Source organism: Calidris pugnax, unplaced genomic scaffold (assembly GCF_001431845.1).
Source record: "Calidris pugnax isolate Ruff unplaced genomic scaffold, ASM143184v1 scaffold211, whole genome shotgun sequence".
NCBI lineage: Eukaryota > Metazoa > Chordata > Aves > Charadriiformes > Scolopacidae > Calidris > Calidris pugnax.
The window spans coordinates 1495874-1518865 of NW_015091083.1; the positions used below are offsets into that span (position 1 = coordinate 1495874).

Consider the following 22992-nt stretch of genomic DNA (forward strand, 5'->3'; position numbering starts at 1 on the left):
TCAGCCTTTGGGGGGTGGGGGGGGGCCGTGTGAACCCCAAAACCTCGGTAATTCGGCAATCGCCCAACGTTTCTGCGTTTTTCAGGAGTTGGAAAACACAAAGGGAAAGGTTTTTCTGCTCAAAGTTCCGAAGTTTCATGGCGTGCTGGGGGTTTGGGGTTGCTCGTCTGTGTTCCTTGTCGCACCATAGCGCCGAGGGCAGCACGGGCTGCTCTCAAACACGAGGTTTATTTTTATAAGTTTACTAGAAGCTTTTAAATTACCTGCATTCATTGTAAGGTAACCCTAGCCATTTGTAGAAGAGGGAAAGATTTGCCACGTAACGCCTTTCCTCTCAGCAGCTTCTCACCAGGAACACCAAATCCTCAGCTTTATTCATAATAGGATGCTAAAAGTGGTTTGTTTTTTTTTTAATAAAATGTAATTTTGCATGGAAGTGGGTTTAATTTTGCTTTAATTATACAAGCGAAACAAGATCTGGAAATGGCATGTGTCCCAACAAACCAAATTGCTAGGTAAATTGGTTTTACTATAATTTGATAACAAGAAATTGCCTCTGAAGCTGAGATCTTGCACGCCCTGTTGCTAAAACAGATTAACACAAACTTTTACAGCTAAATTATAAACCTGTGAAAGGTTTACTTCCAACCAGAAAGGGCTATTAATAGCATTGCAAGCAGTGGCGCTAGGATAATATTAGTAACAACATTTGTATATTGTTTTATAGATGCACCAGGTTGCTCTGTGTATTTATGGGAACGGCTAAAGTCGTCTCAGAATTTTGGATGTTGCTGAAGGGGAGGGTGCTGGCTCCAGTCCTGATGGCAAGGAGAGTTTTCCATGGCTCCGGTGACGGGTGGCGTGCCCTGTGTGTGGTTGAAGCAGTGCACCCAACACCCCCTGTTTACACCCCAGCACAGGCTCCGGCAGGTGAGGTGGTGACAGTGCCCTGGCTGTGGCTGAAAGAAAGGTATTTTTTTTGGTTCAGAATACATTAATCTAAAGCTTATTTCCTCTGCTATTCTGGCAATAATTATAAAAGTTCAAGAAAAAAGAGCTCTCTTTCCAGTTTGATAACAGTCAGGTTCGTTATTTCTTCTACATTACAGCGTTTTTCCACTGTAGGTCTTTCTCTCATTCAATAAGACAAAATACTGTCTTTGTAAATAAGAAAGTTGGGTGGTCAAACCGTGGTCAAGTCATGATAAGATGTTTCAGGAATAGATTTACTTCGTTAAACAATTTTGAGTGCCAATGTTTCTTCTGGAAACCAGCAGAGACATGGCAAGTAGCTCCAACTAAATGTAATTTCAGAAATTTATTATATTTTGTGTTCTGAAAGATTCATAGTTTCAACATTGGCTTCGCTTCCTAAATTAATACTACCATATCGGGCTTAACCCTCACTGGAACAGGAAAAGTCTCATATAATTCTAATTAGGTACCAAAGGATGGTGATGATGGCATTATTTTTTAAAGGCAAAAAAATTTCTTTCAGTTGCGTTACTCAATATATCTATGGTGATTTTGTGACTTCTGCTGGAGAATTTTTTTTTCTGATACTGTAAGACCAAGATTTCGAGCATATGCTAGGCAATGGATGAGTCTATTTCAGTGTGCGTTGGGAAGAATCAGTAATCTTTGATTGCCAAAGTAGTAATTCTAAATTGTTACGGTTATAAAAATTGGCTTTTTTGCTGATTTTTGTAGATGTTCCCACTTTGGAAATAGTAGCTCTTATGTATGCTATGGCAGTACAGTCCTAATATTGCAAATAGTTTTGGTCATCCAGTTTTCACTGAAAAATTGTAGTTATTAAAATACTTAGGTGATGAGTGGTTTTGTAAAAACCGCTTTGCTTCTTTTAGGAAGGGAAACCTCAGTGAGGTGTAGGAGCTGCTGCTGCTTTGCAGTCCCTCAAGCTGTGTGTGGGTCCAGACTCCTGCCCGTAGCTGCAGGCTCAGAACCCCCAGCCCTAAAGCCTCCTTACTCGAAACCACCCCTGCAGCAAAACCTTTCCCGTGGTAGGAAGCCAAATCCAGCTTAAGCTGGAGAAGACACTGCTCTGGCTGAGCAAATGGCGTTTTCTCCCCGCGTGCCCCTGTGCCCCTTCTTACTTTTATTTGCAAACCTGGCTTCAGGGTAGTGGCAATGGGTAACGTGGAGCACTCCAAACATATAACCGCTGCTGAAAAGTCCCTCACCCACTCGACAGTTTTACTCAGCCACGTTTGGAGCTTTTTTTTTTGCTTGCTTTGATTCTGCAGCACTTTGACACGGACCCAGCGTAAGCGTTACGGGCATTGGGGAGGGAGTGTTGATGTGGCAGTAACAAGGCCCAGTTGTCACACGTGTTCTGGCTCTCTAGCCACCTTGGAGCCATGAAAGTTATAGAGAGCATCCTGTCTTGTGGCTACAACTTACCTATAACTTATGTTGTAATTTTAAACTGGAAATCCCATGCCCAAATCCCCACTCAGTTCTGCTGATTTTAAGAGCCCAGCAGTATCAGCCAGAGAAGCAGAAGCAGCATGAGGAAATAGAGAAATACAAGGAAGGAGCTAAAGTAAATCATCAGGTGTAATGAGCTTGATATTTCATTTATGGTAATGTTTTATCTTCTGTTTACAGCAAGCAGGTGCTCTATAGCCATTACTTTTACTACTGGGGAGAAATGATCTCGTGCAAAGGTGTAAGGCATTTCACGTTGCAAATGACACTTTCCTGTTGGCACGGGCACATGGAGAATTTGTTTCCTTTGTATGCTGGGGGAGTAAATATCTTCTTGTGACATCTTGGAGAGGATCAGTCCTTTCCATCTGGGTGGGAGCGTGGCCACAAAGCCCTCGCCGTGGTGCCTCGCTCCCCTGGCAGCGAGTTGCACTCCTGCAGCCGGTGTGGAGTCACCTCTGCCTGATGTCACCAGCCAGTTTTCACTCACCATTACAAACCCAAAGTTGAATGCTGGCAAGGAATGTACACAGGAGCGAAATTAAAGATACTTTCTATCAAAATCTTATTAATTTATCAAAATTGCACAGGTTCCTAGTAGCAGGTGGTCAATAATAGATGATAGATGGCCTCCTCTGTATAAATTAATGTCTGTAATTCACTTGAGGGGATCTGCTGATGTCATGAGCTGCCAGAGTGCAGCCTGAGTGATTTATTAACAGCTGCAGAAATCCTAGAGTGAATTATATCCCTGTATTCATTTAGGGCCTGCAAATTGTTATTTATAAAATATAGAGGTTTGTATTTCTTCATTATTATAGGTATCTTTTCTGTGGCTCTAATACAGGGGCAAGGTCCAGAAATTATGGGTATAAAAGCTCAGCTCCTCACCTACAGTAAAGGCAGATTTTCTCCACTAATGCTTATCAACAGCAACCCTTTCCTTTATTTTTAAAATAAGCTAATCAATATCTGCAGGGGTTTATGTAAGTCCTGTTTTGGGTTTTTCCCTCCCCCCACCATTAAATACAAATAAAGTCAGTATCTTCTGATCCAGGAACTTCTGTCACTCAATGTTGTAGTCACTACCTCTGTACACATTAGGCTATGTCCAAAACAAAAATATAGAAGAGGGCTGGGTGCTAAACAGGAATAAGTGCTACCTCTAATAATATCTGGATTTTTCTCTTTAGAAAGCAGACAACAGATCCAGAAGGCTATAAAAGGCACCTGAAAACCAAAATTCTCTGCGTACAGGGAAGAGACTGTCCCATCTCCTAACACTGTCCTTGTTCAGGAAGAAAACCCTTATGTTCCTCCATAAAATTCCTGCATGGTGAAAGGGAAAATTTTCTCAAGATCCCAGGTTAGTCACACCATTCTAAAATGTGAACATACGCAAGCAAAAGAAATAATATTAATTTCCGTTCTTTTTCCCCCCTTCCCTCCAAAAAAGTAGGTGATGGGGATGATATTAAATCATGTTTCTCAAGCAAGGGATACATTTCCAAAAAGCAATGCAAGTTGTAGAGGGAGAGGGAAAAGGAGATGAGAAATAACTGATGAAGTGTTGCACGGCAGGAAGGAACAGTCAGAATTCATTTGCAAACAACTCTGTGTCTTATTTTTGCTAATGATGCAGAATTTCTCAACAGAACTCACAGTGAGTGTTTGGATGCCAGCTAGATTCCAGAGAAAACCCTTCCAGCCTTCTCTCCGAGATTAGTTTTGTTTGTTGATAGTTAGATTTACCAGTTCTCGGGAGAGCGCTGCAGTTACTGGCCTCAGCAAGCACCACTGCTTTGGTACCAAACAAATACTGCTTTCCTCCTGCTTTCCTTCACCAACCTCTGGCTGGCTGAGTGATCTGTCTCTACGTAAGAGGTACGAATAGGAGGAAGGTGATATTTGTACAGAAAACAAAGGTTAGAATTTGAAGAAAAACAGGCTCCAGAAATTGTTCACTCCCTTGAGGCAAAGCCCTTTGAAGTCATTATGAGTTTACTAATTTCAGTAGGCCTGTTATTGCTCTTACAGCGTCATGGACAAAGCCCAATCACATCAGGATCCCACTATGTTAGATATTATACAAATGCACAGAAGGGTATCAAGGAGCAGGAAAAAAAATAGCCTTTTTTTTTTCCTGCTTTAATGAATTGCTGTCCTTTGGATGCTTTTAAAATTGCTTATGGATTTGTAGTAGCATATCAGGGCAGAAAAGGGGCAAAAGAAAGGACCCAAAAATGTGCTTGTTTCATATTTTTGTTTGTAGATTTTCATGCACTGACACTGTTCTGCTCATTAGCCAATTATAGAATCTTCTCATCACTGCTTTTGGTTATATAGGAGAGATATGTGGATATTCATCTTCTTCTCCTACCAGAGTCTGGCAGGCCTTTGGTTTTCTGCAGATGGAGGGTAGTTCTCAGGTGCTTTTTTTTTTTAATTAATGGGATGTTCACTGCTTTTATGCTCCATCAGTACTAAAGAGTTACCTCAGAGTGAGCACTGGATCCATATGCGAATCATGTATCCATTCTGACATAAACCACACGGGCGCTTTGCCAAGAATAAATCCCATGAGAAGGGCATTAAACCAAGCACGATGTTCTCTTTTCCCTGTGGATACCTCAAGCTCCAGCTATTGTTTCCAGAGAGGATGCTTTACCCAGCAATGCTGCAGTGAGGAGAATAATTTGTGTGCTTGTAATTTTAACTCCATGTCCCAGGGCTGGCATAAGAATTTTTCCTCTCCTGAAAAAAAAAATAAAAAATTTAAAATTAGAAAAATGGAGTATTTATGTCAAGTGACAAAAAATAATTTGAGTGCATCTCTGCAGCATTCCTGTCATGCAAAATGGAGTTTACTGTTGATGACTTGCTCAGAAAGGGAAATGGTTGCCTTACACCACATGATCACACATTTGGAAGCATGCAAGAGGTTAATTTAGGGGAGGGAAGGATGAGGAATGAAACAAATTTTGTCCTTATCTGCTTCATTCATCTGGTTTTGGGAATAATAAGAAGTATGAGCTGAAGCAAGTTTATATAGATGATATATCAACACCTGCAAAAAAGGAAAATGGCTCAGGATTTAATATGTGCAAATATTGAACATCTTTTTTTTCTTGTGTGTCTGTTACAATGGAGGCTAGCATCTTACAGAGGTAGCTTTGAGACCAGGTTGGAGGGAAGCCAGAAAAAATTCTCTTTAGAAGAGAGACAATTTTTTTTAGGCACTTGGATACATAGCAGCTATCAGTTACATGGGCAAAACCACTTTGGTCTTATTTGAGGTTGAACGACATACACCAATCTTGGTGTTTCTCTGGTGATACAACTCTACAGGTCCCAAGTATCTGCTTTGCTGTACCACCCTTACGATTCTGCAGATGAGGGTGTCACACCATTGTACAGGACACTGGTGCATAGAGAGTACTTTCTTCAGGAGAGGTTTGTGAAGCTCCAAGCCAAATTCACTCCGTAGAGATGGAATTTTCTGTGACTTTTCCTTGGGCTTTCCCAGTCACTAGCCATTTAAGATGCCAAGCGTAGGCTGATTGAGAGAGTTGTTACTCTGCTCTTTCTGTAATTAGGGATATTAAAATGTCATGAAGTGGGCACTCTGTCTCTAGCCGCTTTTGAAAATTTTGGTCATAATGTCCAGTTGCCTATTTTGTTTGTGCAATGGTGGGTTCTGTTAGAGTCTCTGGGATAAATAATGAGTTGCTTTCATTACTCAGAGTGGAAAGAAAGATAGATCATTTGCCTGTGCTTACTTTCAAGGCTTTCACTCCATGTGCCTGTGATAAGAATGTATATTTCAGTGCAATGGAATTACAGCTTTGATAACATCCCTTCCTTAAATATGATAGAGTCTTGCTGGACTCCAAAGAGCAATGCAATAAATCTGCCTCAGTTATTATTACTTCAGGGGCAGTCATAATTGACCTGCTTCCTTGTGACTGTAAAACACATTGTCATATGTCACTGGAAATGGCCTTTTAACTCTCAGCTTTGTCTAGAACTGAAGTTTGGAAAAAAACATCTGGCTACTGTCATGGATGTATATGGAGGTGGCTTGATACTTCTGTTCTAAGCTTTGGAAGGACTGTGTTATTCATCAAGGCTGAATGGAAGGCAAGAGATGGAAATTTTGGCTGTATACATTTTTTCATACAGCCAAGTGAGAAATTACAAACACATCTGGACTGGGATTTGCCTTGGCAACAAGTTGGGGTTTTTTTTCTCCTTTATGGGCTCTATCCTGCTGACTTTGGCCTTTGTGTGAAACTGCAAAATGGCAGATATAAGAAGTAGGATTGCAAGCTCTCAACTTGGTGACTGGGGCTAATACTTTTAATGACAGAAGGATGGGATCAGACAAACTAAAAAAAAAAAAAAAAAAAAGAAATAGTTTGATGAACAAAACTTAGAATTGTTTCATTCTATTAAGAAATGTCACCGTTTATCTAAGTAAAACTATTAAACCTTAACCTGTATCTTTTCTTTCACCTTGGTGTGTGTCTAGGGTAAAGGTTCAAACCAATCCTTTTCATGTACATAATCATGGGCTGCAATTAATTACAATCTAGTTCTTTTAAAAAGAATCCATTAAGAAATCATACCAGATGAACAACCACTAAAGTAGAAAATCTGATGCATTAAGAGTTAGAGGCTTGCCATGTACGTGCTACTTTGTGTAGCATTTAACAACGCTTAAAAAAACATTAAGAGTAACTTGTGTGTTATAGCAGTATTCACAGAAATGAGAATTACCTTTTAAGAAAGAAAGGAGGGGTCAAGAAAAACAAAAAAAAAAAAAAAAAAGAGATATAGTGTGTTCTAGGTGTGCCTGCCTAGTTTTCTGACTTTGTATTTCTGCAGAAGACACCTTCCTCTTGGTCAATATCAAAAGCTGTGTCTGTTTCTTTACCTAGTTGAAACAATTTGCTAGCAGCTTGCGGAGAAAGCATTACGAAAACACAAAATCCTTCTGCTGAACATGGTGCCATTAGAGGCTAGGAAAGGATTGGGATGACAGATTCCTCAACGTGGTTCTAGTTTTGCATGTGAAACATTTCACTAATCTCCTGTCTCCCTCTGTTAGTTCATTGTCTCTAATCCTCCTATTTATACCTATCAGTAAGTTAATGAAATCTACGCCAAAGGTTTGCTACATGACTCAAGAGTGTTTAAAAAGTGCATGGCAATGAAGTAAGAAGTCCTCTTCAAATTCAGCCTTTCACATTCTTTTCCTCCTCCCTTTATTTAGAGGAAGAATTAACTTGCATCCAGCTTTCTAGCTGAGCTGGGAAAAATGTTGTTTAGGATTATTAGAAGACAAAATTTGTGATTCTTGTTCAGACAATCTAGAAGGAAAAGTATCAAGGTCTAGGGACTATTGCTTCTGAATTGTGATGCAGATTGTACCCGCATATGTTACATGATTTGCTGTGACTTTCTGACATTCCTTCTCAGTCTCTGACAGAAGTAACCATGGTGGTGGCATTGCAGATGGTAGGTCTTGCAAGATGAAGACTGATTTGGCAATTTTGTCTTTGTTGAAATCTCTGTGGGTTTTGAAGACCTGGGTCAGGTTTATAGGAGGGTGTAGTTTTACCAGCAGGAGAAGGGAGGCTCATTGTGCAGATACTGCATTAATGAAGTGTTGACAGAGAAGCAGCCTGTGCTCCAAGGCTGAGGGCAGGTCTGGCTCACATGATTCAGGGCTCTGAGTCTGTAGCTGAAGGCCAGCCACTTAAATGCCAAACCCATTTACTTCTTTGAAGAACTCCAGGATGCCTCTGAGGCGAGGTGGAGAGGAACAGAGAAACTTCTTCAGTGATGCACCAGGATAAATAAGGAGTTTCCATGTTCAAGGTTAGTGAGAACATGGATGGAGTGGTCAGAGTAGATGCTTACACACGTTCTACATACAGAAAGCAGATGAATCTTGCTTCTCCTTTCTATGCTTTGCTGTCCTTCCTCATTCCTGTTAGCTGAGTGCAAGAGAATGTCTGACGACAGGGGAAACTTTCCTTGAAACTTCTGAATATTGATGGGAAGCCCCTTTTTCTTTTAAGGAGATCCTGGTTTTTCTAGTCAGTAGTTTTTCACATGAAGAGGAACTTTGTCGTTCTGCTTTCATAGTACCATCCTGCCAGAAAGCTGCTTCTCCAACAGATGTCTACCAACATGAAAGGTCATATCGGCCTGACCTGCCATGACCAGAGAGTGGCTGTTCTCTCTCAGGGAGTCAGGGCCCTGCTTATCAATGCCTTCTTCACAAGCCAGTTACCCTGGAAAAAAAATAACTACTTGCTGGCTGCCAGTCAGCTAATAAATGCTTAGTCCCAAGAAAAGGCCACTAGGTTCAAATCTGTAGGCAACATGGCAGGGGAGTTGGCAGGGAAAGGCCATCTCGGTGGTTGCAGGATGCACACAGCTTGTGATTTTTTAGGGAAAGTTGAAGTCAGTGGGAAGGCCCCAGTTTCACTGAGGACCTTAAGCGTAAGAGCAATGCTTATTAAATGTCTAATTAGGTTGATAGACTCTGCCTTATGTACCTACCACAGAATTCCAGGCTTGAGATGGGGCATTAAGGACTGTCTTGTGTTCCTGTGCATAAAGGGCACTGTGTGTAAGCCCCAGCTGCCAAAGATGTTGCTGCATGTGCAGCGTCGTGCTGAATGCAGAGGGATTAGTGTACCTTGACAGCAAACCATGAAGGTTTTCCTCAGCTGCCTCAAAAAATACAGCGAGTTTATTCTTCACTTTGAAACAGCTTCTGTGCTGAAACGGGGAAGCACAGAAGAATAATCATCCTTTTTCCAGTGCAGCTTTGCTTTTGGTAGTGTGTTCATCTCCACAAGAAAGCAGAAGAGCTGGTATGTAAGAGCAACCCCTTTAAAGGACTGCAGAAACCAGAACTTGTTCTTTATTAAAGCTCCCTGATAAGTCTGGGAGCTTTCCCTTGCAGCCAAATAATATGAATTTGTTTTCATTTCTTTATAGTAACATCTAATATCTGATGTAGGTTTGCTCTTGGCTTCTACCATCCTTTTTTGTCCAGACAGTATAGATACACAGAACAGATCGATGATTTCAGTTAAAAGATAGATGCTTAAAAAAAAAAAAAAGATTAAAAGTGATATTTGGGTTGCAAATTAAACTTAATGCTAAACTCCAAAATTTTAGCTCACAAGATCCTTTCCTGTATCAGCTTCTCTGTAAGGCTACAGTCTGTATTTAGTCCCCAGTCTGCCAGGCCTGGCCAGTCTGCCACCCCATAATAACAGCTAACCTGTTCTCTAGGCTTTTTCCCGTTTCATCCAGTGTCCATTAGGTGTAACAGGCAGGGCTGGTAGGACAGGGTTGGCCAGTCTCATGCATCCTGGCCCCAAAGAGGCCACTTCACACTGATGCCCTCTCCCTCCAGTCATTGTCTTGTTGGAGCTGCTCTGACCATGTGGTGCTCCCAAGGTTGGGTGATACTCATAAGGCTGTTGCATTTTTGAACCTAAGCTCCCTGTGTGGATTTCAGGTGATACCTTCTACATTCCCATAGAAATGCAGATACTTTTTTTTTTTTTTTTGCATTCTTCTTCCAGTTGCTTTGTGTTGGGGATGAAACTTTAGATGACAACCGTATTTGACAAGCAAGCAGCAGTGATCTAGTTACAGTCCCTGTAAGATCTTAAAAGCCAAATGGCCGCTCCTGACTGAGAAGTTGCCAGTCTAGAAGCAATCTATTTATTACTTAAACTATATATGTATTTCAAAAAAAAAAAAAAAGGAAAAGAAAAGAACAAGCCTTTCTTGGCTGCTCATTTTTTCCTCATATGCAGAAAAATGTCTTTGGTTAAAGTACAAGTAAGTGGTATTTGCAGGTCTAGCAGGAGTGGTTCTACTTTTGGTGTATTTTTCAGCAGCATTTTGTAGGTAGTGTCTGAGTGCCATACTACTGATTTCTTCTGCTAGAGCATGTTCTAGCCCACATTCCTCTCTGCTATGTTAGGGAATGGAAACTCCACAGGTCATAAGCCAGGGATTTAGTGATTCGTGGTATCAGACGTTTTGTAAAATTCTGCTGCCTTTGTCTAGCTGTTCCTCTCTCTGTTTCTCAACGTGGGAAGTTTTGTCAAATCTTGTGGGTAAGATTATTTGTTTTTTATTTCACTTTTCAGTTTCTTGGAAGCAAAAATATTTTCTGAAGTGCAGCTTTGCAGAGGGAATCTATTAATGGACTACATCTGTCTCTGTAACGTCTTGTGGCGAGACAGTAGGTACACAGGACAGACTGACAGAGCCCTTTTTTGGGGGGGGCAGCACAGAGTCAAGCTTGTTTTCAAACAAGGGATTACTGGATCCTTGTTTACTCTCTGGCTGTTGGCAAACTTATTTATGATTCTACTCTTAATCCTCCTATTTTAGGAGAGAATTGTGAGGAAAGGTGATTCATCCCTCACAATACCTGACACCCTCTGACTCTCTGGAGCCTGGGTAGTTTGTGTACCCTGGACAAAGTAGGGTGATCGCATTTGTTTTGTGGCTGCCTGCTGTCAACACAGATATTTTTGGGTCATCTCTCTGATTTTCCTGGCCATGGAAGTACCGACATGCTTAGACATCAGGGCAGGGACATATATGTTATTTAATGGCCTTATTCTTTACTTTTTGGCAAAAGACCACAGTAAGCTTTGCTTATCTGTTTTGACTGTCATCTTCCTCTACTATCTCAAAGTGAACTGAGAATTCTAAGTTTTTCTGTTAGCCCCTTCTCAGTGCTGGAGCCATGTCAAGGTAACAGTGAGGCCATGTAGGTCATGCTGTCTCCAAGATGTTGAAGGCAGACATATTTCTTGATTTGGTTTATTTGGTTAGTTACGCAGTATCCTGCTGGCAGCAGGGCCTGGATGCAGATAAGGTGGCCACAACTATTAGCAATGAAGTTAGGTTTATAATTTGGAGAAAATGATGGAGCAGCAGTCCATGCTTGTGCCACCTGAAGATGTCTACTCTACTCTACTGTACTCTGCTCTCATGTGACCCCACCTGGAGTATTGCATCCAGCCTTGAAGTCCTCAGTACAATAACAACATGGACCTGGTGGAGCGGGTCCAGAGGAGTGCCACAAAGATGATGAGAGGGCTGGAGCACCTCTCCTATGAAGACAGGCTGAGAGAGTTGGGGTTGTTCAGCCTGGGGAAGAGGAGGCTCCGGGGAGACCTTATAGCAGTCTTCCACTACTTAAAGGGGGGCTACAGGAAAGATGGGAAGGGACTCTTTATCAGGGAGTATAGTGATAGGATGAGGCATAATGGTTTTAAACTGAAAGAAGGTAAATTTTGATTAGATATTGGGAATAAAATCTTTACTGTGAGGGTGGTGAGGCACTGGAACAGGTTGCCCCGGGAAGTTGTGGATCCCTGGAAGCATTCAAGACCAGGCTGGATGTGGGTTTGACCAACCTCCCTCTGGTGGGAGGTGTCCCTGCCCATGGCAGAGAGGTTGGAACTAGATGACCATCCCTGGAGATATTCAAAAGACAAATTGACATGGTGCTCGGGAATATGGTTTAGTGTGTATGTTTTGTTTGCTTATTTCTTTTTTTTTTTTTTTTATGGTTGGACTAGATGATCTTAAAGGTCCCTTCCAACCTAGGCGGCCCCACTTTTCTTTACACCAGAAATCTCCCTTCATCTGCAGCATTTTGTTCATTCTGTGATTTCTATGTCACACACATTAGCTGTGTTCTTCATACAGCTGTGCCTTGGGACTAGCCATGAACTTTAGCTGCTATGACTACCATTGACTGCTGAGTGTTTTCCCCTGTAAACTTTTTGTGCTGTGCAGTCTCTGCTGGCTTCTGGATTGTCAGATGGAATATGATGCATGATGTCCTAAATGGGTTGATTCCTGGTTACCTGAAGGAGAGAGACTGATACTGCTGCTTGCAAGACTGTTGGAGGTATCTGGGCTAATAGACTCTTCAGTCACAAGATGGTTGCCACAGAAGGATCCAGGACTTTTCTTGAAAATTAGTTTCCCCCATCAGGTTGGTAAAACCCTAATTTATTGACTTTCAGTTCATATTTTGAGTCTATATTTGTTTTCCTGAACCCTTAAAAATGGGGATGCCTGTGTGGGTGCTTTTGCCCAAAGTTTCCTAATGCTCTGAACATCAAGGACTTGGACATGCTGCCTTCTTTGGAAAGCTGGTCCTTGTAATATGTTCCAAAATATATTCTGTAACTGCTCAATATTCACCAATATTTGACAGGAGCATGCTGTTATCCACCACAAGCTATGAACTTAGAAAACTGAGAATTAAATAGAGGCGAGGGACTGTCCCAATATTGACCTTCTGAATACCCATTTCTTCTTGATCATTGCCCCAAATCCTCTCCTTTCTATAGCAGAGCAACACAATCGTCTTACTTGTCCTCTGCGTTTTTATAAATGCAGAAAGTTATCAGGATATTTTTTATTAGCTGCTAATAAAAAAATCTTTCTGATTTCTTGCTCCTTTGGAAAGTTAAGCCTCCCATAAAACCCTCTAGCAGTGATTTGGAAATTTAACAATGTTTTTGCTTCAGAGGTTAAGAAAAAAATATTTCTTTCTGAGGGAGAGATAAGGGGAAGGGAAGCCAAACTTTTGAAATCAGTCTCCTGCGCTGAGGAAGGCCAGCCAGAGCTAGGTTCATGAATAAAGCTTGTTTTTAAGGAGCAAAGTTTCTAAGTAAAGGAAAAGACAAACTGCAATTGAGAAGGCTCTTGAGGTGAACATTAGCAAAACTTTTGGTTCTCTACCACAGCCCAGGCACAGTTGCATTGTTGTAAAGTAACCGAGGCAAAAGAACATTACCATTTACCTCCTTTATGAATGCTGAGTATGAACATACACAATTGCTCATTCTGGGTGACTGACAGTTTTTTGGGGATGATGATGCAGAGACGGGACATTATCCTCATCTCTGTCCAGACCTGTGAAAATTCTCACCACAGAGTATTCACATGGAGGAGCTGCTAATATTGCTTTCAGAAGGAAGGACAAGTGTTAGGGCTTTGATCTGACAGCTTTCAGACCAGATCTTTGCCCTTTTCACCCCCTCTATGCCATTCAGTTAGTGTCTTTTAAAAGGTTTGTGCTGGCCTTACATATTTACCTACAGCCATGCATCAAAATCAATACTTTCTCTTTAAAATTCATTTGATGCATTACAGTACTGGAGAGAATTTCCAGTGGGAACACTGGGAAACTGAAGATTAGCTCACAAGTAAACATCTGAGGTTTGGTGCCAGAAGGCTATTCTAGTTTTATAAGGACAACTTCATCATTTTTACTCTTATGTATATCAAAATCATAATTGATTTTATAAGGACAACTTCATAATTTTTGCTTTTATGTGTATCAAAATCATAACTGAATGAATCTTCCTTGTGATTATAAAGAAATCTGACGGGGATTGTTTTCTCTTCTTTCTGTCAGTGGCAGCTTCTGGACATAGTTGGGGAAAACCCTAGTTTAATCAGGCTACACAAGACCAAATGCATCCTCCATCTTGATCCCCTGCGTCATACAGAGCTCTTCTCGGCATTGTTCCTCCTGATGCTTAATCTAACCTGCTGTGCAAAAGAGGCTGCTCTAATTGTGTTTGCTCACTACGCAAATTTGTGTGGCAAACAAAGATTTTGCCCCACTTTTCTTTACACCAGAAATCTTAACAAAACACTTTCTCAACTAATGGTTTTTTCTCCCCCAATAATTTGGGTCCAGCTGTTTATTTAACAAATAACGGTGTTGCTCTTTTCTTTTAGCACCCTCTAATAAACCAAGAGTAAATTACTGGCTGACCTACTTACTGGGATTGCTTAAATAATCCTCAATATGGCAATATAACTTGATGCCTTAAAATACAGGGCACAGAAGTTGCAAGTTAAAAGAAGAAATATTGAATGTTAATGAAAACACAATTGTTTTCATAATAGCCTGAGGGATATTATGTTTCATGTCTAATGTTCCCTTCCTTCCCTTCATCTGCAGCATTTTGTTCTCCCCTCTTGTAGATGAACTAATTCCTGAATCTCTGAATGAACTGGGCAAAATACTAATGATCTGGAGCCAAAACAAGAAGTTTCCAAAAAAGGTAGATGTGTTTTCTATCTTTAGTATGTTTTAAAGGGAGGGCAAAATGCATGCTTGCATTACACCATTTCTTGCTTTGTGCGTTCTTGTGCATCTCTGTGCAATTCCCAGCGACAGCCCCACTTAAAGAAGAAGAACAGTATTTCAGGAATAGGGGGAAACAATAAGATACCAAGTTTTCTCCTTTAAAAGACAATGGGAATGGTTCAAAGTCAACAGTGTGGGTAATCGTCTCCCAGATTTAGCAAAGCAGTTGAGTAGATTCTACCTAATAAGCTTTTTGTTTTACACATTTGTGTTATAGCACTGAATCTAAATTTCTCTAGATCAGGAATGACACATCTATATTGATATTTTTCTGTTTGGGACAATTTCTTTCAGTAATAAGATATGGGGGAGAGATGCTATCCTGTCAAAATTCTTGCTGATTTTTCTTTTTAGTTGCTACCTTCTTCCTATTGTGTTGATTTGAGTCCCCATGTTATAAACATTAAAATGTAGTGCACACTAATGCTTATCTACATAAATAATTATCAACTAGCTCTAAGCTTCATATATGAAAGAGGTGTAGATCAAATCTTGACAATGATGAATCTACTTTTCATTATATTCTGGCATTAGTATGCCGAGCTCCCAGTGATCTGTAACAGAGACCTTCATAGTGATTGTATTCTTCATAATTCACCCTGTTTTATAATAGAGTTTGACCTGAAGTTCCTGAGCATGGCTGAATTTCAGAGATGTTAAGTGCACACCCTGGTCATCACTTTGAATATTTTGCTTCATCACATATCCATGAGTAATGAGATCTCTAATTTCCACTTAGCTGATTAAGCAGCTTCTTAGGATTTGGGCCTTGGTGTATATCATAGAATCATAGGATGTTTAGAGTTGGAAGGGACCTTAAAGATTGTCAAGTTCCAACCCCGCTGCCATGGGCAGGGACACCTCCCACTAGAGGGAGGTTGGTCAAACTCACATCCAGCCTGGCCTTGAACGCTTCCAGGGATGGGGCATTCACAACTTCCCGGGGCAACCTGTTCCAGTGCCTCACCATCCTCACAGTAAAGAATGTCTTCCTAATATCTAATAAAAATTTACCCTCTTTCAGTTTAAAAACATTTCCCCTTGTCCTATTGCTGCACTCCCTCATAAAGAGACCCTCCCCATCTGTGGGCCCCCTTCAGGTACTGGAAGATGCTGGAGCCTTCTCTTCTTCAGGTTGAACAACTCCAACTCTCTCAGCCTGTCTTCACAGGAGAGGTGCTCCAGCCCTCTGGTCATCCTTGTGGCCCTCCTCTTGACCTGACCAATAGGTCCATGTCCTTCTTGTGCTGAGGACTCCAAAGCTGGATGCAATACTCCAGGTGGGGCCTCACAAGAGCAGAGTAGAGGAAGAGAATCACCTTCCTTGACCTGCTGGCCATGTTTCTTTTGATGTAGCCCAGGATGTGGTTGGCTTTCTGGGCTGCAAGTGTGCATTGCCAGGTCATGTTGAACTTCTCATCAACCAGCACCTCCAAGTCTTTCTCCTCAGGGCTGTTCTCAATCCATTCTCCGTCCAACCTGTATTTGTATTTGTGCTTGGGGTTGCCTTGACCCAGGTGCAGGACCTTGCACTTGGCCTGGTTGAACTTCATGAGGTTGGCATGGGCCCATCTCTCATGCCTGTCGAGGTCCCTCTGGATGTCATCCCTGCCCTCCAGCATGCCAACTGCTCCTCACAGCTTGGTGTTGTCAGCAAACTTGCTGAGGGTGCACTCAATCCCTCTGTCCACGTCACTGACAAAGATGTTAAACAGCACCGGTGCCAGTACCGACCCCTGAGGGACACCACTCGTCACTGCTGTCCACTTGGACATCAAGCCATGCCACTGAAGACTTCCAGGGAATGTGTGGTTACTAGTAAACTAAGCCATGTTGCAACTTCAGCTCTGTAGAAGCCTTTGCTCATACGTACAATCTTGTCTTAAACCAGGATCATTTATTAATAACACAGCTAGGAGTTCTCTCTGCCTGGGTTTGTTGGATGTCTGATCTAACAAGAACAAGTGCCAGGGATCTGAAAAAAAAATTAATGTCTGATCCAACAGACTTTACTCTGCCCAGAGGAAGGGCTCTATTGAATGAGAAAGACCTAAATCTAGAAGCAAAACAAAGAGAAAACATGACAGCAACTTGGAGTGGTTAGAAAAATGTCTAAAATATGCCTTAGCGACTTTCAACAAAGAACTGGCAGCATCTGGATCAAATTGAAATGCTTGGTCACTTCAGTGGCTGTGGAACAAGAGTAGTAATTACCTAGTGACAGCACTGTGAACTTTCAGCTTCTGATTCTAAGTGGGAGTCATATTTACATTCAAACAAGACAATGAGAAAAAAGGACTAGATAAAGAAGAACTTGGCTGTACTACAGAGGTTTGATAACTATCTGGTGGTAGTTGAAAAATGCAAAGAGAAAAGTTGTGGAACCAGGTTAGTTCACAGGATGTCTTTACAGAGGAATTAGAATACAGCTTCTCGTGCTTAATTTTAGGACCTATATACTGCTGTCATGTTGTCTAGGAGACTGGTGAATTATCTCACGAAGAAAGTGTGATGAAAGCTTTGTTATGAGTCATGTAAGACTGGACCGATAAAGCACTAGAAATTGTTACAGAAGCAACTGGGTATTGGCCTTAAATGAGGAAGGACTCAGTGGATTCAGCAATCTTCATTTTGATAGTGGAGACTAGGAGAGAAGAGGAAAGAAGAAACAAGGAAAGTGCATGTGATTCCACTCAGCTGCATTTCTCCATCTGCTCAGGATCTCAAGTGTTTGGTTAGCATTACAGACACAGGCTTACTGCAACACCTAGCTGCTTGTTCAGCCAGAGGCACTAGAACAGAGTTGTTGTGCCAAAACTATGCAAAAATCAGAGGGCAGATTAAAATCCAAACTTCCTTTGCCTTAACAAACACTCTTGCCTGCTTTTTCCAATCAGTTCATTCTGGAATAATGATCACAGTAAGATGGTTGGATGTCCTTATAGTAAACTCTACAAAATCTATTAGTTTTTTGCACTCTTCCTCTTAGTGTTTGTCTTCAATGAAACTCCATGGAGATACTTGAACTAACTGCAGAGCAGAAGGTGTAAAATTAGCCTGTATGAATCTTTATGCTGTTTATGCTTCATGGCTTTCAGGATCAGAGGTAGCTATTTTAATACTCCATGCTTTGATGACACTGGAAACCCACAAGTCTTCAGCCTCCATTTTGCTGTGAGGTTTTTGGTAAGGCATGGCCAGTTTGAGCTGGGTTGTTCCCACCTTTTCTGTTGAATGGTGAACGTTTGTTATTGGTATTAGCACCATGAAGTTCTGGAAATAAAACAGCAAATATCTGTCAGTGCATCACCCTTTCTTATGCAGCAGTGTGTCTGAAAATGTTAGACATGCCAAATGAGAAGTGTTTCTTCAATTTGGGAAGAAGGGTTGAAGGAAAAGAGGAGAAGAGGATTTTCTCAGCAGTAGCATGAACAGGGTTTCTCACAACTCTTGTATGGTCTACAGAAGACAGGTTCCTTCTTAATTTCCATGCCAGAGGTCAACAGGTGGAATATCACGTCTCTCAGTGGGAAAACCTGCTCTGAAACACTCCTTCCAAGTGGTTTGAAAGGGTGTGGTTGTATGTGCAAGTCCCAGCAAGTGCAAGTTGCACTTCTTTACTTGATTGGGCACCCTCTTGAAGTCTTCAAGAATAAGGCAATGCCCTACCTGAGAGGAAGCAGGCAGAAGAAGAGTTTCTTCAGGTCTGTGGACAAGATAAAATAATGCACTGGGAACCAGAGAAGAAATGCAAGGGGAAAAGAAACACAAATTAAGTAGTCAAGAGACTATGGTTCCATGTTTAGGCTGGAAACTTCCTAGAATGTCCTATGGTCTTAACATGGCTATGGACTCCAGTGGTGTTTCCCATCATATCACACTAAAATCTATCCAAATGGATAGTTATATAGTCCCCAGGACATTTTAAGGGACCTAACCCTGTAATTTGGCTGCCTTTTGTTTGGGGATTTTTATTTTTTTTTCCTTAGAGCAGCAGTGTCCTAGGCTTTGTGAATAAATTGTGAGAAGACATGTCTCCTGAGATGCTTGTTTTGTACTTGCAAGAGAAGGTCCTTTGCTACTTCACAAAGGACCGTTGGGTAGTCAAGTGTGTGTCTTGACAAAGAAGAAATAAAACATCATCTGGCAAGGAATTCCTTCCACGAGATGGATGTAGTGGTTCATATTGTGAAGAAATTCTCATTGCCACATGTACCTGAGGACATAATTGCAGCTGAAGTCAATGGCTACACAAGGCAAGGCATTTGAATGAGCGACATCTCCCAGGTGAACATAGGAGTCTGATTCAAGAAAGCTTGAGCTGCACAAAGTAGACCTCATTTTGTCCAACAGATGAAGCCCTAAAATGTTATAGGGGAATCTAGAAAATTATGACAGTCTCTAAAATCAGCAGAGAGAAAAGATTTTTTCTGACCCACACCAAAGCAAAAGGTTTTTTCTGACCCACAGTTGTCTTCCTAAAGTAGGCAGTGTGAAACCTTGTGCATTTAACTTCTAAAAGCCCTGGAAACTCAGTGTCTGCTAGTTTGAGGAGATGACACAGAGCACTAATTTGGTAGCGCTTAAGAGTCTGGCATGGTGTAAAAGATGATCCTCAGTGTGTTATGAGGGAAAATTTGTATCTGCTGTGATCAAATCTTTTATGCTCAACAGTCCAGTGATTTCATATAACAGTTGAAAGGAAATGAAGAGTGTTTGGTCTTAGGTCCAAGAAGGCATTGACTGTAAGAATTGGGAGGGCAAGCCCCAGAGGCCAGAGATGTTGTGTATTGCTTTTGTCTATTCCAGTTTTCAAAAGGACATAATTTTACACCTTGACAATTTGAGTGTTTTTAATCCCTTCAAAAAATCCTTGCTACAGTATTGTATCTATTTGTAGCATCTGGACATGGAACACTATTACATATAGGGTATAGCAGAAATTGGGCACTCCACTTGTTTTCAGTGCTGCTGCTTTTCACTTGAGACCTCGTACGTAGCTGAGATGGGAAATCTGTTTGTTGTGGGCTGCACAAGCGCCAGGCTCCTGTTCTGTCTTTCTGTCTAAACAAAAAGCTGGGGAGAAACAGGGAGTGAAGGAACTACTTCCAGAGATCTGCAGAGCTGGGCAAGTCTGATCCTTACTCCAGTGCTTTGCCGATTTGGCCACGCTGCTTCTTCAGACTCCTTGGAGAGCAGGGCAGGACCAGCCCCTGCCAGGGTAGGATGCAGTTGCACGCAGGAGTGCAACAGGTCAGGCAGCAGGCAGGATGGAGTGTGAAAACAGCATTGCTTAATTTGAACTGACAGCATTTGATGCAACACATCTGAAGCTGTTAGGGCCAGGAGGCATTTCTTTTTAGCCAGACTCTCTGATTCTGTGATTCTATGGCTGCTGATGTCAACTTGGATAGCAGATGCTCCAGCTAGATTACAGAGGTAGGATAGAAAAGGTCTTGCTTTCTCATGATACCTACTTGCTAATTGAACTGGTTTTCCCTAGCCTTCTTAGCTTTCATAGTATCAAAGAATCATAGAATAGTTTAGATTGGAAGGGACCTTAAAGATCATCTAATGCCAACCCCCCTGCCATAGGCAGGGGCACCTCCCACCAGAGGGACGTTGGTCATACCCACATCCAGCCTAGTCTTGAACACTTCCAGGGATGGGGCATCCACAACTTCCCAGGGCAACCTGTTCCAGTGCCTCACCACCCTCACAGTAAAGATTTTATTCCCAATATCTAATCAAAATTTACCTTCTTTCAGTTTAAAACCATTATGCCTCATCCTATCACTATACTCCCTGATAAAGAGTCCCTTCCCATCTTTCCTGTAGCCCCCCTTTAAGTAGTGGAAGACTGCTATAAGGTCTCCCCGGAGCCTCCTCTTCCCCAGGCTGAACAACCCCAACTCTCTCAGCCTGTCTTCATAGGAGAGGTGCTCCAGCCCTCTCATCATCTTTGTGGCCCTCGTCTGGACCCACTCCAACAGGTCCATGTTGGTCTTGTGCTGAGTTCTCCAAAGCTGGATGCAGTACTCGAGGTGGAGTCTCTTCGGAGCTGAGTAGAGGGGCAGAATTACCTCCCTTGACCTGCTGGCCACACTGCTTTTCATGCAACCCAGGATGTGCTTGGCTTTCTGGGCTGCAAGTGCACATTGCCAGCTCCTGTTGAGCTGCTCATCAACCAACACCTCCGAGTCCTTTTCCTCAGGGATGCTCTCAATGCATTTACCGCCCAGACTGTATTCTCTTATGTTACACTGTGACTTCTGCAATTTTCGTATGGAAAAAGTAAAAAGCTGTGCAATCCTAGTTCTGCATCACTTTTCTTACAGACAGGCAGAATTGGCATGAAAATGGAGGTTAAATATTCACACTTTCTCGCACAGGTGCACAGGCTGAAATCCAAAGCTGGATGTCCAGTACTCAAGATTCATACCATACTTTAATTGTGCCTTGTGCAGTCAGATTATATTCAGTGATATGATGCATGAAATGGCAGACAGAAGCATTCTGTGGGGACTGTCACTTAGCAGCAGCAATTCTATCAAAACATTGGCAGGAATGCATAGTTTGCAGCTCTGCATAAACCCTGGGTCTCACTGGAATCTAAATATGACTTGCACAGAGTAAGGAATTGCTACACGCTGAATAAACTGAGGTAACTGGAGAAAGCTCAAGTGCTGACCTTCCTCTGTTTTGGACCCCTGCTGCCCCAACTCAAGGAAGTCTGTTCTGAGCTTGCCAATTAATACATATTCATACTACTTATTGAATGAGACAACACCCTGGCTATTAAATCTCCCACTTGCTGATGCATTTGATGTTGCTGCTTTGGCTGTTAAGCAAAATACATGATTTTTACTTTCCTATTACTTTAGTTTCTCAGAAATTTTTTTAGCGTGTTCGAATTGCTTTTGGTATCATGGCTTGGCTAATCTCTGTACGTTACAATTATTACAGTACAGCCTGAAGAAAAGCTTTGGGTTAAGGTGCCATAGTGGAAGGTACTGTATATACACATTAACTGCTTCTTTGCACTGATTTCTTCTTGCAAACTTGCTATTGCAGGACACAAGGACACAACATAAATAATGACAGAAGAAAGTGAGGCTGAGAAGTTACTTGTCCTTATGGCCCAGACAACTATCAGCAGAGCCAGACCCAGAGTCCAGCTCCTAGACCTAGATCTTAGCTTGTTGGACTGCGGGGCCACTGGATGCCAACAGATACCATGCGGTCATCTGGCAGGTGTGTCCAGGCTTGTGGATTTGAATTAGCTGCCCGTTACGGTGTAGGAGATGGATAAGGGGAATGTTTGGTGGTGATGCTGTGATTCAGCAGCAGAGGGAAATTTCTTGTGTCCCCTCCCAAATACCTTGGGAACTCCAACAAAGAGAGGAGGTAGACTCTTTCCTTTTCCCATCCTAGCCAAAAACCAAACCCTTTGCTGACTCACTTTCACCCTATGGTTTGTTTGTGAATAAACAATCTGAGGTGTGGGTATTAGTTACGATCAACTGGGGTTTTGTTCCTGTTCTTGGTGTCTTGGATGGCTGCTGTTTTTTTAATCTGGGAAAACTGTAGTAAATGAGTAAGAGGCAGTTTCTTTGTTTATGCACGGTTTGCATGTATGCGGCTGTTGGTATGAAAAGCAGCCATTCCCTGAGCATCCCAACTAAACAAAAACCTTCAGAGCAAACAAGAAGTGCAGACTTGGGATAGAGGTGGTGGGGGTGAACACTATTTTTTTAATTTACACTGATATTTCATCAATGACTAGGAAAGAGTTAAACATCAGAACTTGCTCATCCTCTTTTCACCTCCCAAGGTTGAATAAGGAAGGCTTTCCTGTCCCCTTCAAAGGAAACAAGTTTAAAACCATGGGGGCAGGGGATGGCACCATGCTCAGCACAGCCCAGATTCAGCAGGAATGAGATGCAGCCAGCATCAGCAAGACAAAGGCAGAGATAATGAAAACGGGAACTAACCCAAAGAATTAAGGGAGTCACACAGCATCTGATGAGAGCTGAAAGAAAAGCCCGGCTGGTGTTTCTGAGCTCTGTGTGGTCGCCTCCACTGCAAGTGACCCGCCCCATCGCAGGATGCCAGGAGGTGAGGATGTGACAAGCAGGTCCCACCTCAGTAGGTCCCATCACAGTCACAGCATGAGGTGCTCCTGGCCAGCTACAGGAAGAGAAGCGATATTAATGGAGTTTTGTCTTCCCCCTCTGGCACGGTTTTGCTGAGAGATGGGAAATGGAGGGAAGGAGTTAATCTCTGTGCAGTCAGACCGTGCC

At 42.0% G+C, this 22992-nt stretch overlaps 1 long non-coding RNA gene across 1 annotated transcript; it reads left to right on the plus strand.

The window, feature by feature from the left end:
- Window positions 1-160: 160 nt before the first annotated feature.
- On the plus strand, window positions 161-22083 carry LOC106897101. The gene is made up of 5 exons (XR_001413719.1): window positions 161-930; window positions 3645-3817; window positions 12310-12511; window positions 14524-14603; window positions 21764-22083. It is a non-coding gene; the product is annotated as an uncharacterized LOC106897101 (long non-coding RNA).
- The last annotated feature ends 909 nt before the right edge of the window (window positions 22084-22992 follow it).